Genomic DNA, 12878 nt, shown 5'->3' on the forward strand with positions numbered 1-12878 from the left:
CAATACGCTTATCTTATCTCGTATGTCAATACACATATATTACGGTCTTAAAGGGACAACTTGTTAAACACCTCTTCGATACAACTATTTATTAATTCACTCAATGACATGGACACTGACTCTCGGACACATTATGAATGAATACACTTCCCACACTAGGTAACTCACCCTAGAGATTGCTCTGACAATGACTCACGTGTACACCTGACGTAGGCCCAGTGGGTGTTGGCTGGGCTCTCGTATGCGGGACTCTCCTTAGCTGGGGGCGTCGTGAAGTCTCCCCCCCGACCTAGGGGGGAGGGGACAAGCGTGACTCTGTGCGAGTGACCAGAATGACCTCTCAATGACCAATCAACCTCTCTGAATGATAGTCGTATGAGAATCACGATGAGAATCCCCGTGGACGGGACTGTAGGGCCTTTATATGGGGTCGGCCCAGCCAGCTTTTCACCTCTAACCAATTATCACTAAACTGGTTAGATCTGGACAGCATGTTCAGGTGTGGTCATGCCCAGATGTGTCTTAGGTGTGGTCAGGTCACCCGCTATTTCAAGTAATTAGCCAGCGAGGTCAAGTCCCTGGGGTCTTGGGGTGTGTCCACATGGTATGTGGTGGTACCACGAGGTCTGTAGTGTACTTGCTGTTATATGTGATGTAATTCTGGGCTGTAAGATTTGGTCTGATATTCAATCATTACTGAAAGGCACCACTATCTTCGTCAACGAGGATCTCTGCCCTGGTACAACTAAATCCCGTCTACAGAAAATGGACCAGTTTAAAGAAGCCAGGAAACAAGGGAAACACGTGACGTTGAATCATGAAACTCTTGTTGTGAGGGATTGGGCAAGTGGACGCCCGCCCACTCACTCACCCACAGTACCAACCCCCCAAGTGCCTCGAGAACCCCCTCCCTACCGAGGGGGAACAAGCCACTGTCGCTATCACCTGCGGAGTTTACCCCCCTGTCGGCCAACTCAAGTACTGCACGTCTACCCTCTGTTGTGGAAACCAGCAACCCTCAAACCCAAGTGACAGGAGCACCCCCCACTCCATCTGGGAATCACCCTCATCAGTCATCCTAATTCTGTTGGTTGTAGCACTTGTGAGTACGTTATCCCCCCACTATTATAATGTTCTTAGATCTTCCTTTTTCACACCTCAGTGACCCTGAGTTTGTACTGTTCCTTAATCAGTATCAATGCCCCCCACAATAATGATACTAGTGTTTTTCCCTTTGATGTGCTAGATCGTATGTGTTACACCCCATTTACCCACGGTGTCGACACAATACCCCCTCATATCTATCCTGATGTCTTTCTAGAAAACTCACTGGGTTACACCAACCCAAACTGTAACTATTACTTTCCTGACTCCCCCGAGTTTAGTTCTAGTCTCCTACTACCTCATTCCTTCTCCTTGATTAGCCATAACATCAGAAAAGAAAGGAAGAATAATCTGAATAAATATTTTTCAACAGTTTTCCCCACCGAAAATTTAAACATGATACCCGAGGCATCGACTCTATTCAGAGATAATGAAGAAAATAAATTAATCAAGATAGTTGTGACTAGTAACGATGTTAATAAGCAAATAGACAAACTGAAGCCTAATAGGTCACCTGGTCCCGATGAGATATTTGCCAGAGTATCAAAGGAATGTAAGGAAGAGTTTAGTATGCCCTTAGCAAAGTTGTTTAACATGTCATTAAAAACAGGTGTAATACCAGAATCCTGGAGGATAGAGACTGTAATACCAATTTTCAAGAAGGGGGATAGATCGCCATCCTCTAACTTCCGCCCAATCAGTCTAACATCAATAGTAGGCAAATTACTAAAATCAATCATTTCAAACTCTATTCGTAACCACCTGCAGAAGCACAAGTTGATCAATGATTCCCAACATGACTTCACAAGCGGGCGTTCATGTCTAACTTATCTATTAACATTCTTTTCATCAGTTTTCGAATCGGTGGACGAGGGGCACAAATATAATGTGGTATATCTCGACTTTAGCAAAGCCTTCGACAAAGTCCCCCTCGAAAGACTAATTAGAAAGGTAGAAGCGCATGGCATCAAAGGTAATATCGTTAAATGGATTAGGGCGTGGTTACGGGACAGGAAACAGCGAGTGAGCATAAACGGCACTAAATCGCATTGGAGCAACGTCACTAGTGGAGTTCCAAGGCTCAGTACTTGGACCATTATTATTTATTATATACATAAACGACATAGATATCGGCCTAGACAGCAATATAAGTAATTTTGCTGATGACACTAAAATAGGATGTGTAATTAAATCTGACGTGGACTCTGCAAAACTACAGGAAGATCTAAAAAAAAATTTCGAATGGTCTGAAAAATGGCAGATGAAATTCAATGTGGATAAATGTAAAGTACTCAGTATAGGAGATGTAAACAGGGAAACCAGTTACCAGATGAACAACGATGCCATTGTGGAATCGACTGCGAGAGAGATTTAGGAGTAATGATAAGTAGGAATGTTAAGCCAAGTAAACAATGTGTTTTTGCTCGTAACAAGGCTAATAAAGTACTTGGGTTCATACAAAGGAGTGTTAGTTATAAGACTAGCGAGGTTATCTTAAAATTATATCTAGCGCTTGTGAGACCTCACCTGGATTACGCAGTTCAGTTCTGGTCACCGTATTACAGAATGGATATAGAATCCTTGGAAAGAATCCAGAGGAGAATGACAAGACTAATCCCGGGCATCAGGAACCTTCAGTACAGAGACCGGTTAAAGCATCTTAATTTGCACTCCCTCGAGAGACGTAGAGTGAGGGGCGACATGATAAAGGTGCATAAATGGAAGTCAGGGTTAAACAAAGTGGACATTACAAAGGTACTCAAACTCTCCAACCAGGAGCGAACTCGTAACAATGGTTTTAAATTAGACAAATTGAGATTTCGGCATGAAATAGGTAAACACTGGTTTGGAAACAGAGTAGTGGATGAATGGAACAAGTTATAAAATATCATCATTAACTCGAATACGCTGGATAGCTTCAAACATAGGCTGGATAGCTTCAAACATAGGCTGGATAGCTTCAAACATAGGCTGGATGCTTATATGAGCAATAGGGGTTGGGTATAAACGGGACTGCCCAGTATGGGTCAATAGGCCCGCTGCAGTTTCCTCCATTCTTATGTTTTTATGTATTCCCCTTCATCTAGATACCTTTTTAGATCAGTGTTTTTCTTCTATTGCCCACTAATTTGATGTACTTGGATTCTGTGAGACCAAACTCACTGACGATATTGACCATTTGTATAACATTCCTAATTATAATAGACATTGCGTCATCATGTCACGACACAGTGGTGGTGTCGCCCTATATGTTGATATCAAGTATAACACTTCTGTAAGAGATGATTTAAAGGTTCAGGAAGATTACCTGGAGAGTGTTTTCATTGAATTACGTAACGACACACGAAATATCCTAGTAGGGATAATCTACATAAGGCCCCAAACTAATGTAAGGAATTTTCTTGATAAATTTTCGAAGCTTATCTCTATCATAAGTTCAGAGAAAAGCAAAATAATCTAGGACTCTCAACATGGATTTACCAAGGGAAAATCTTGTCTAACAAATCTGCTAAGGTTTTATAGGAAAGTCTTCGAGGTAGTAGATAATGACGAAAATTACGATGTTATTTACTTAGACTTTAGCAAAGCATTTGACAGAGTACTGCATCAGAGGCTTCTGAGAAAAGTTAAGGCTTATGGTATCGACGGGAAAGTTTTAAATTGGATAAAATCATGGCTCACCGATAGAACGCGGAGGGTCAGCGTACAGTAGATTTGTGCTAAAACTGAGTGGGGCTGTGTAAACAGTGGGGTTCCCCAGAGGTCAGTACTAGGCCCAATCTTGTTCATAATCTACATAAAGATCTAGATACTGGGATCAGCAGAATAATTCAGGGCAGGATTCAAATGCACTACAGGAGGATTTAAATAAACTGCAGGAATGGTCAGAAAAATGGCAAATGAAATTCAACACCAGCAAGAGTAGCGTACTTAATATTGGAAGAACAAATACTGTCGATGTAAATAGCCTTAACAACATCAACCTAGAGAAGTCGACTTGTGAAAGAGACCTAGGTGGTACTTGTAAGCCTAGAAAACGGTACGTTAATGTTCGAAATAAGGCAAACAGAGAATTGGGTTTTATATCTAGAAGTGTAAGTAATAAGAGTGCAGAGGTCTTATTGCAACTATATCTTGCGCTAGTCAGGCCGCACCTCGATTATGCGGTTCAGTTCTGGTGCCCTTATTATATAATGGATATCAATTCACTCGAGTCGGTGCAGCGAAGAATGACGAAAATGATTCCGGGACTTAGAAACTGTCTATATCAGGATAGGTTAAAGAAACTAAACTTGCATTCCCTAGAAAGACGAAGAGTGCGGGGAGATATGATAGAAGTATTTAAGTGGGTGAAAAGAATCAATAAAGGGGATATAGATAAAGTTCTTATAATATGCGAGCAGGATAGGACTCGGAGCAACGGATTTAAGTTGGATAAGTTTAGGTTCAGGAGGGAGATAGGAAGGAACTGGTTCACAAATAGGGTGGTGGACGAGTGGAACAAGCTTACCAAGTTTGTAGTAAGTGCTGGAATGCTTGAAAGTTTTAAAAGGAGGCTAAATAGATTCATGGATGATAAGTGGTGGTAACTCTCGGCAGCAGCTGCCATGCACAGAGCCAACCGGCCTAACACAGACTCATATTTTCTTATGTTCTTTTATATATATTTTATATAATATATATATATATATATATATATATATATATATATATATATATATATATATATATATATATATATATATATATATATATATATATATATATATATATATATATATATATATATATATATATATATATATATATATATATATATATATATATATATATATATATATTTCATGTAAATCACAATGAAAACGTGGATAAGATAAATCTTGATAAAATCACACGGAAAAATGGAAACAACGGAGTACTTTAGCTTTCTCTTTATTCAAGACATCTTCAGAGGCAACTAGATTACATGGACAGAGAGAGACTAATATACAGGGTGACCTAAAACATGAGGTCAGGTCATAATGATGACATCCACTAATCCCCACACCAACACAACCGTAGAGGAGCTTAAGAAGGGTGGTGACGTGACTAGACAGGTCAGGTCAGAAAAAAGGGACCCACAAATAACTGTCATACATCAAGATCAAAGGTTTTCAAAGCAGTTTTAACCTTGGGCCACTGACAAATAAATTTATGTAACATATTATCAGTTTTGAACTGACCATCACTAAGGTTTATTGATTTTAATTTAATCAAACTAGCTTCAACCAGAAGTCTTTCTGTGACACAAGATGATTTGAATACTTCTAAGCTTTTTTCCCAAGAAATGGGTGATTATTATTCCTAACATGAACAGAACAAGGCACTGCTTTCAGATGCAGTTCTGATATTATACTTATGTTGTTTGATTCTGAGCTGCAGTGTTTTTCCTGTCTGACCTACATAATTACAATTACATTGGCTACATGGAATACAATAAACACTTCCATTTACATTCAAACTTGGGCTATTCCTTATTAACATATTGGTAATGGTTGAGTGCTACTGAAAACAACATTAATATTTAGAGCTTGAGGGACCGAAATAAAGGGACAAATTCACGATAGCAGAGTCAAAATATTCTTTAGAGGAACTTGTCTACAGCAGAGGAATGAAAGGATTTTTAGCCCTTTTAAAGCAACGATCAACAAACACAGAAGGGTACCCAAGTTTCTGCGCAATAGAACGAATGTGTTTAAGTTCGTCGAATTCAGAGTCACAAATACGCAGACATCGTAGGAACATAGCAGAAAAAGACATTTTGGTAGACTCAAGGTGATTGGATAAAAGTGAATGAAACTGTCTACCTGTGTGGGCTTTCTATATACCTTAAATAAGTTTTGGCCATTTCTCATGATAAGCATATCAAGAAATGGAAGGGATTCACTTATTTCTCTTTCAATTTTGAATGTGATACTAGGACAATATTATTAAGCTTGTTCAAAATCCTCTCTGTCCATGTAATCTAGTTGCCTCTGAAGATGTCTTGAATAAAGACGAAAGCTAAGGTACCCGTTGTTTCCATTTTCCCGTGTGATATTAAGATATATATATATATATATATATATATATATATATATATAAATATATACATATATATATATATATATATATATATATACATATATATATATATATATATATATATATATATATATATATATATATATTTATATATATGTATATATATATATATATATATATATATATATATATATATATATATATAAAAGAACATAAGAAAATAGGAGTTCGCACAGGCCGGTTGGCCTGTGCATGGTCAGTTCAGGTCATTGAATTAACACACAACGCAGAGGAGCTTGAGAAGGGGTGGATGGACTAGTCAGGCCGACAAAATAAGGACCTACAAAATAACTATCATACATCTAGATCAAAGGTTTTCAAAGCATTTTTAACCTACTGGGACAAACAAATTTATGTAACATATTATCAGTTTTGAACTGACCATCACTAAGGTTTATTGATTTTAATTCCTTAATCAAACTAGCTTCAACCAGAAGTCTTTCTGTGACCTGACCTGACTAGTCACGTCACCCCCCCTTCTTAAGCTCCCCATGTGTGTGTTGGTGTGGATTAGTGGATGACATCATTATGACGACTCATGTTTTTAAGGTCACCCTGTATTTAAGCCTCCTCTGTCCATGTAGTCCAGTTGCCTCTGAAGATGTCTTGAATAAAGACGAAAAGCTAAGGTACTCCGTTGTTTCCATTTTCCGTGTGATTTTATCAAGATTTATCTTATCCACGTTTTCATTGTGATTTACATGAAATATATATATATATATATATATATATATATATATATATATATATATATATATATATATATATATATATATATATATATATATATATATATATATATATATATATATATATATATATATGTGTGTGTATATGTATATAAATAAATAAATAAATAAATAAATAAATAAATACAAAATAAAAATAATAAATAATAAAATATATATATATATATTGAAGTGATAACCGTGGTAACATTATGAGATGTACTTATTACTACCATTCTATTGTACTATTCCAGATGATACTAAATGTTACATAATACTTCCTTGAAATAAATGTATAGTATATATCAGGTGACTCAAAGAGAGCTCAGGTTCTCAACTGGCTCAGCCATGTTAATATTGTTATTATTATCCACTCAGTACCTGTATTTTTCTGGCCAAATAAAATGTTTCAATCAATCAATCAATCAAATGGAAAATTTAAATTGGAGTATTAAATAACAAATTTCACAAAAATATAATATAACAAAATACTTGCAATTTTTTTTTTTGCAATTAAATGAATGATAATACTCGCTCAGACATCTTTAACGTTCACAGATTTATTGCACACTCATCCTCAATTTCTGTATGGAGGGGTATTCAGCGCATAAATAAATTATTAAAAATTAACCAATGAATCAGTTGAATAAATGAGATACTTACTAAATAAAATAAAATAATATAATAAGCAACTTTACGACTAAATTTTATAAGCTCCCGGCCCAAGTCCCATGGCCGACTACTGAGTAGGACGCCCTAAGTCGACCCAGCAACTGAAAGGTATCTAACTATACAGTTGAGGAAATAAACATTGGTACGGTGCTTTGTCGGACACATTGTTTCCTTGCTTACCAGAGTGTGTTGTCTCCACACTGCACCTAATGAAACCAACTTTCGACAGCTAAAAGGGTCTTCTGTAAAAATTTTCACAGGCAGTATAATACTTAGGTAATTGCAACACACAACACTGAGACAGCCGAGCACACAACACTGAGAAAGCTGAGCACAAAACACTGAGACAGAGGAAATTACAACACTGAGAAAGCCGAGCACACAACACTGAAACAGCCGAGCACAAAACTATGAGACAGCCCAGCACACAACAATGAGAAAGTAAAAAAAAAATCACTCAGACAGCCTAGCACAAAACACTGAGACAGCCGAGATTACAACACTGAGAAAGCCGAGCACACAACACTGAAACAGCCGAGCACAAAACACTGAGACAGCTTAGCACACAACACTGAGAAGCCGAGCAAAAAGCAGTGAAATAATCAATCACGCAATGCTGAAGTAACCAAGCACACAACACAGAAGCAACCAAGTACACAACACTGAAGCAGTCAAGCACACAACACTGAAGCAACCAATCACACAACACTGAGACAGTTAAGCACAAAACACTGAAGCAACTAACCCCACAACACTGAAGCAACTAAGACCCACAACACTGAAACAACCATGTCCACAACATTGAAATAGCCGAACACACAACACTGAAGCAACTGAGTACACAACACTGAAACAACCAAGCACACAATAATAAAGCAACCAAATACAAAATCCTAACGTAACCATCCATATAACATAAGAACATAAGAAATTAAGGAGTCTGCTATAGGCCGATTGGACTGTGCATGGCAGCTCCTGTCGAGTTACTACCACTCTCTATCGTCCATGAATCTATCTGTCCTCCTTTTAAAACTTTCCAGTGTCCCAGCACTTACTACAAAGTTGCTAAGCTTGTTCCACTCAACTACTATCCTATTTGTAAAACGGTTTCCTCCTATCTCCCTCCTAAACCTAAACTTATCCAACGTAATCCGTTGCTACGAGTCCTATCCTGCTCGGATATTATAAGAACTTTATCTTTATTTCCTTTATTGATTCCTTTCACCCACTTAAATATTTCTATCATATCTCCCCGCACTCTTCGACTTCTAGAGAATGTAAGTTTAGGTTCTTTAATATATCTTGATATGGAAGGTTTCTAAGTCCCGGAATCATTTTCGTCATTCTTCGCTGCACCGATTCCAGTGAATTGATTATCCATTGTATAATAAGGGCACCAGAACTGAACAGCACAATCGAGGTGCGGCCTAACTAGCGCAAGATATAGTTGCAATATGTCCTCCGCACTCTTATTACTTACACTCCTAGATATAAAGCCTAATACTCTGTTTGCCTTATTTCGAACATTAACGCATTGTTTTCTAGGCCGTAGGTCCGGGCTTACAAGTACCCCTAAGTTTCTTTCACAAGTCGACTTCTCTAGGTTGGTGTTGTTAAGGCTGTATACATTGACAGTATTTGTTCTTCCAGTATTAAGTACGCTGCACATGCTGGTGTTGAATATTATTTGCCATTTTTTTTTACCACTCCTGCAGTTTATTTAAATCCTCCTGTAGTGTATTTGCATCCCGCCCTGAATTAATCTGCTGCCCTATTTTGGTGTCATCCGCAAACTTGCTTATGTCACTACTGATCCCAGTATCTAGATCGTTTATGTAGATTATTAGCAAGAGTGAGCCCAGTACCGACCCCTGGGGTACCCCACCGGTTACACAGCCCCACTCATATTTAACACCATCTATGCTGACCCTCTGTGTTCTATCTGCGAGCCATGATTTTATCCAATTTAAAACTTTCCCCTCGATACCATGAGCCTTGCCTTTTCTCAGAAGCCTCTAATGCGGTATTCTGTCAAACGCTTTGCTAAAGTCTAAGTAAATAACATCGTAATTTTCGTCATTATCTACTACCTCGAAGACTTTCTTAAAAACGTCAGCAGATTTATTAGAAAAGATCTTCCCTTTGTAAATCCATGTTGAGAGTCGTAGATTAAATTGTTTTTCTCTAAATGCGATCGGATGCTATATGCTATAATTGATTCAAGAAATTTCCCCATTACTGAAGTCAAACTAATCGGCCGGTAATTTGACGCGGATGCTCTGTCACCCTTTTTGAATTTGGGTACTACATTTGCCTGTTTCGACAAGTCTGACACAACTCCCGTATCTAATGATTTTGTAAATAAATTTACGAGGGGGCCGCTAATCTCTTCCTTATACTCTTTCAAAACTCGAGTAAAAATTTCATCAGGCCCTGGGGATTTTGTCTTATTAAATATATTTATCTTCTTAAGAACAACCTCATTTCTGATAGTGATATTCTTTAATTTCTCTTCTTCATTTACCCTAAATATCAGTTCCACCTCTGGCATTTCCTCGTGAATTTCTTCTGTGAAAACTGATAAGAAGTAGCTGTTTAATGCTTTGCATATTTTCTCACTATCATACATCATTCTCCTCTCTCTGACTTTAAAGGCCCCACTTTGTCCCTGACCTTTGTCCTATATACCCTGAAAAGTCCCTTGGGATTTGCCTTGGATTCTCTTGCTATCCTGATTTTGTAATCCCTCTTTGCCCTCCTTGCATTTTTCTTAACATTCCTAGATAGTTCATTTTACCTATTTCTGAGCTGCTCCTCCCTTCCCTTTAATTTCTTAGAAATTCCTTTCTTTATTCTAATATAATTTTTAAGTTTTTTGGTCATCCACCTTGGCTCATTCTTATTTGACCTAATTTTTCTTTATGGTATATTTTGTTCCTGAGCTTTACATAGTATACTAGTGAATATATTATAGTCATGATCAATTGTTGTGTCGCCGGTGACCGCACCCGTTCCTACCGGGGACTGTCCTGACTGTTTCCATTCGACCTCACCAAGGTGCCTTCTTAACCCCTCATAATCCGCCGATCGAAAGTCTGGGACTCTGACCATATTGTCATTGTTTTTCGTTTCCCAATTTAGGGTGAACCTGATTTCTCTGTGATCACTGTTCCCTAGTGGAGATGTTCTGGGTACTTGGTTCTAACTACAGGAGCGAACATAAACACCTGTAGAGTTCTGTAGGTTTTATTCAACGGAAATATACAAGGGTGCATTTACAAGCACAGGTAGTCCTTACACTCCTATATGGGTCAACTGACCTCTCTCTGACCTCTCAGGCGACATGTGGTAAGTGGTACACTAGCAGCTTCCAGATGTACCCAGGCACATTTATCTAAGCTTGTGGTGACATGAAACAGGGGCATTGCCACACGCTACTGACTAGAGAAGTAATGTCTATAAATAGAGTACATACATGGTATACATACAACATACATAATATACATACACCTAGTTCTTCCCCCATTGTGATATCTCTGATAATATTTTCTTTATATGTTAATACTAGGTCTAATATATTGTCACCTCTACTAGGTTCTGTAATTAGTTGTTTAGAAAAAAATCCTCTACTGTGTCTAGGAAGTCTCCAGATTCTTAGTCACCTATAATGTTGTCCCAGTCAATATTTCTGAAGCTGAAATCCCCCATAATGCACAGGTTGTTGTATTTTGCTGCCCTACTCATTTCCTGCCATATGAGCTGAGCTGCTTCTTTCCCAATACTTGGGGCCTATAAATCACTCCCATAATTAGTTTTTCTCATCCTTCCGCAATTTCTACCCATAAAGACTTGGTTCCTATTTGACCCTTTATTGAATTATTAATACAATATTTAATGTATCCCTGACTAAGAGTGCGACCCCTCCCCCTTTCCTATCTCCCCTGTCCTTGTGAAAAAAGGCTGTACCTTTCTATGTGGTACTCAGATAAAAAGTTCTTGCTCGCCAGATTCATCCAAGTTTCGGTGATTGCTATAACTTCTACATTCTCGGTACATACAACCGCTCTCAGTAAGTTTATTTTATTTCTAACACTCCAACTGTTTGTATAGAATACATTTAAACCTACCTTTCCCTGGTCCTGTTTTACCCCTTGTCCTGGGTAACGAATTTTACTCCCCAGGATCTGCTTGTTTTTTTACTCCCACTTACCCTGACCTCTCTCTACTGGCGAAACCCCCAACAACGCTGGAGTAACCAAACATACAACGCTGAAACAGCTAAGTAGACATACACACAACACTGAAAGAGCTAATCACACAACAATGACGCAACTAAGCACACAACACTGAAGCAACCAAACACACAACACTAAAGAAACCAAGGTCACAACAGTGAAGCAACCAAGCACAGAGCACTGAAGCAACCAAGCACACAACACTGAAGCAATTAAACACACAACACTGAAGCAACCAAGCACACAACAGTGAAGCAGCTAAGCACACAACACTGAATGCAACCAAGGTCACAACAGTGAAGCAGTGAAGCACACAACACTGAATGCAACCAAGGTCGCAACAGTGAAGCAACCAAGTACACAACACTGAAGCAACGTAGCACACAACACTGAATGTAACCAAGGTCACAATAGTGAAGCAACCTAGCACACAACACTGAGACAGCCGAGCACACAAAACTGACACAACAAAGCACACAACACTGACACAGTAAAGCGCGCAACACTGAAACAACCAACCACACAACACTGAAACAACACAGCACACAACACTGACACAACAAAGCACACAACACTGAAACAACCAAGCACACAACACTGAAACAACCAAGCACACAACACTGAGACAACCGAGCACACAACACCGAGACAGCAAAGCACACAACACTGAAACAACAAAGCACACAACACTGAGACAGCAAAGCACACAACACTGAAACAACCAAGCTCACAACACTGAAACAACCAAGCACACAACACTGACAGAGTAAAGCATACAACACTGAAACAGCCGAGCACACAACACTGAAACAACCGAGCATACAACACTGAGACAGTCGAGCACACAACACATAAAAACATAAGAACATAAGAATGGAGGAAACTGCAGCGGGCCTCTTGGCCCATACACATTGAGCATATCGCCCCTCACTCTACGTCTCTCGAGGGAGTGCAAATTAAAAATACTTTAACCTGTCTCTGTACTCAAGGTTCCCAATGATCGGGTTTAGTCTTG

This window comes from Homarus americanus, unplaced genomic scaffold (assembly GCF_018991925.1).
Source record: "Homarus americanus isolate GMGI-L3 unplaced genomic scaffold, GMGI_Hamer_2.0 scaffold18703, whole genome shotgun sequence".
Classification (NCBI taxonomy): Eukaryota; Metazoa; Arthropoda; class Malacostraca; order Decapoda; family Nephropidae; genus Homarus; species Homarus americanus.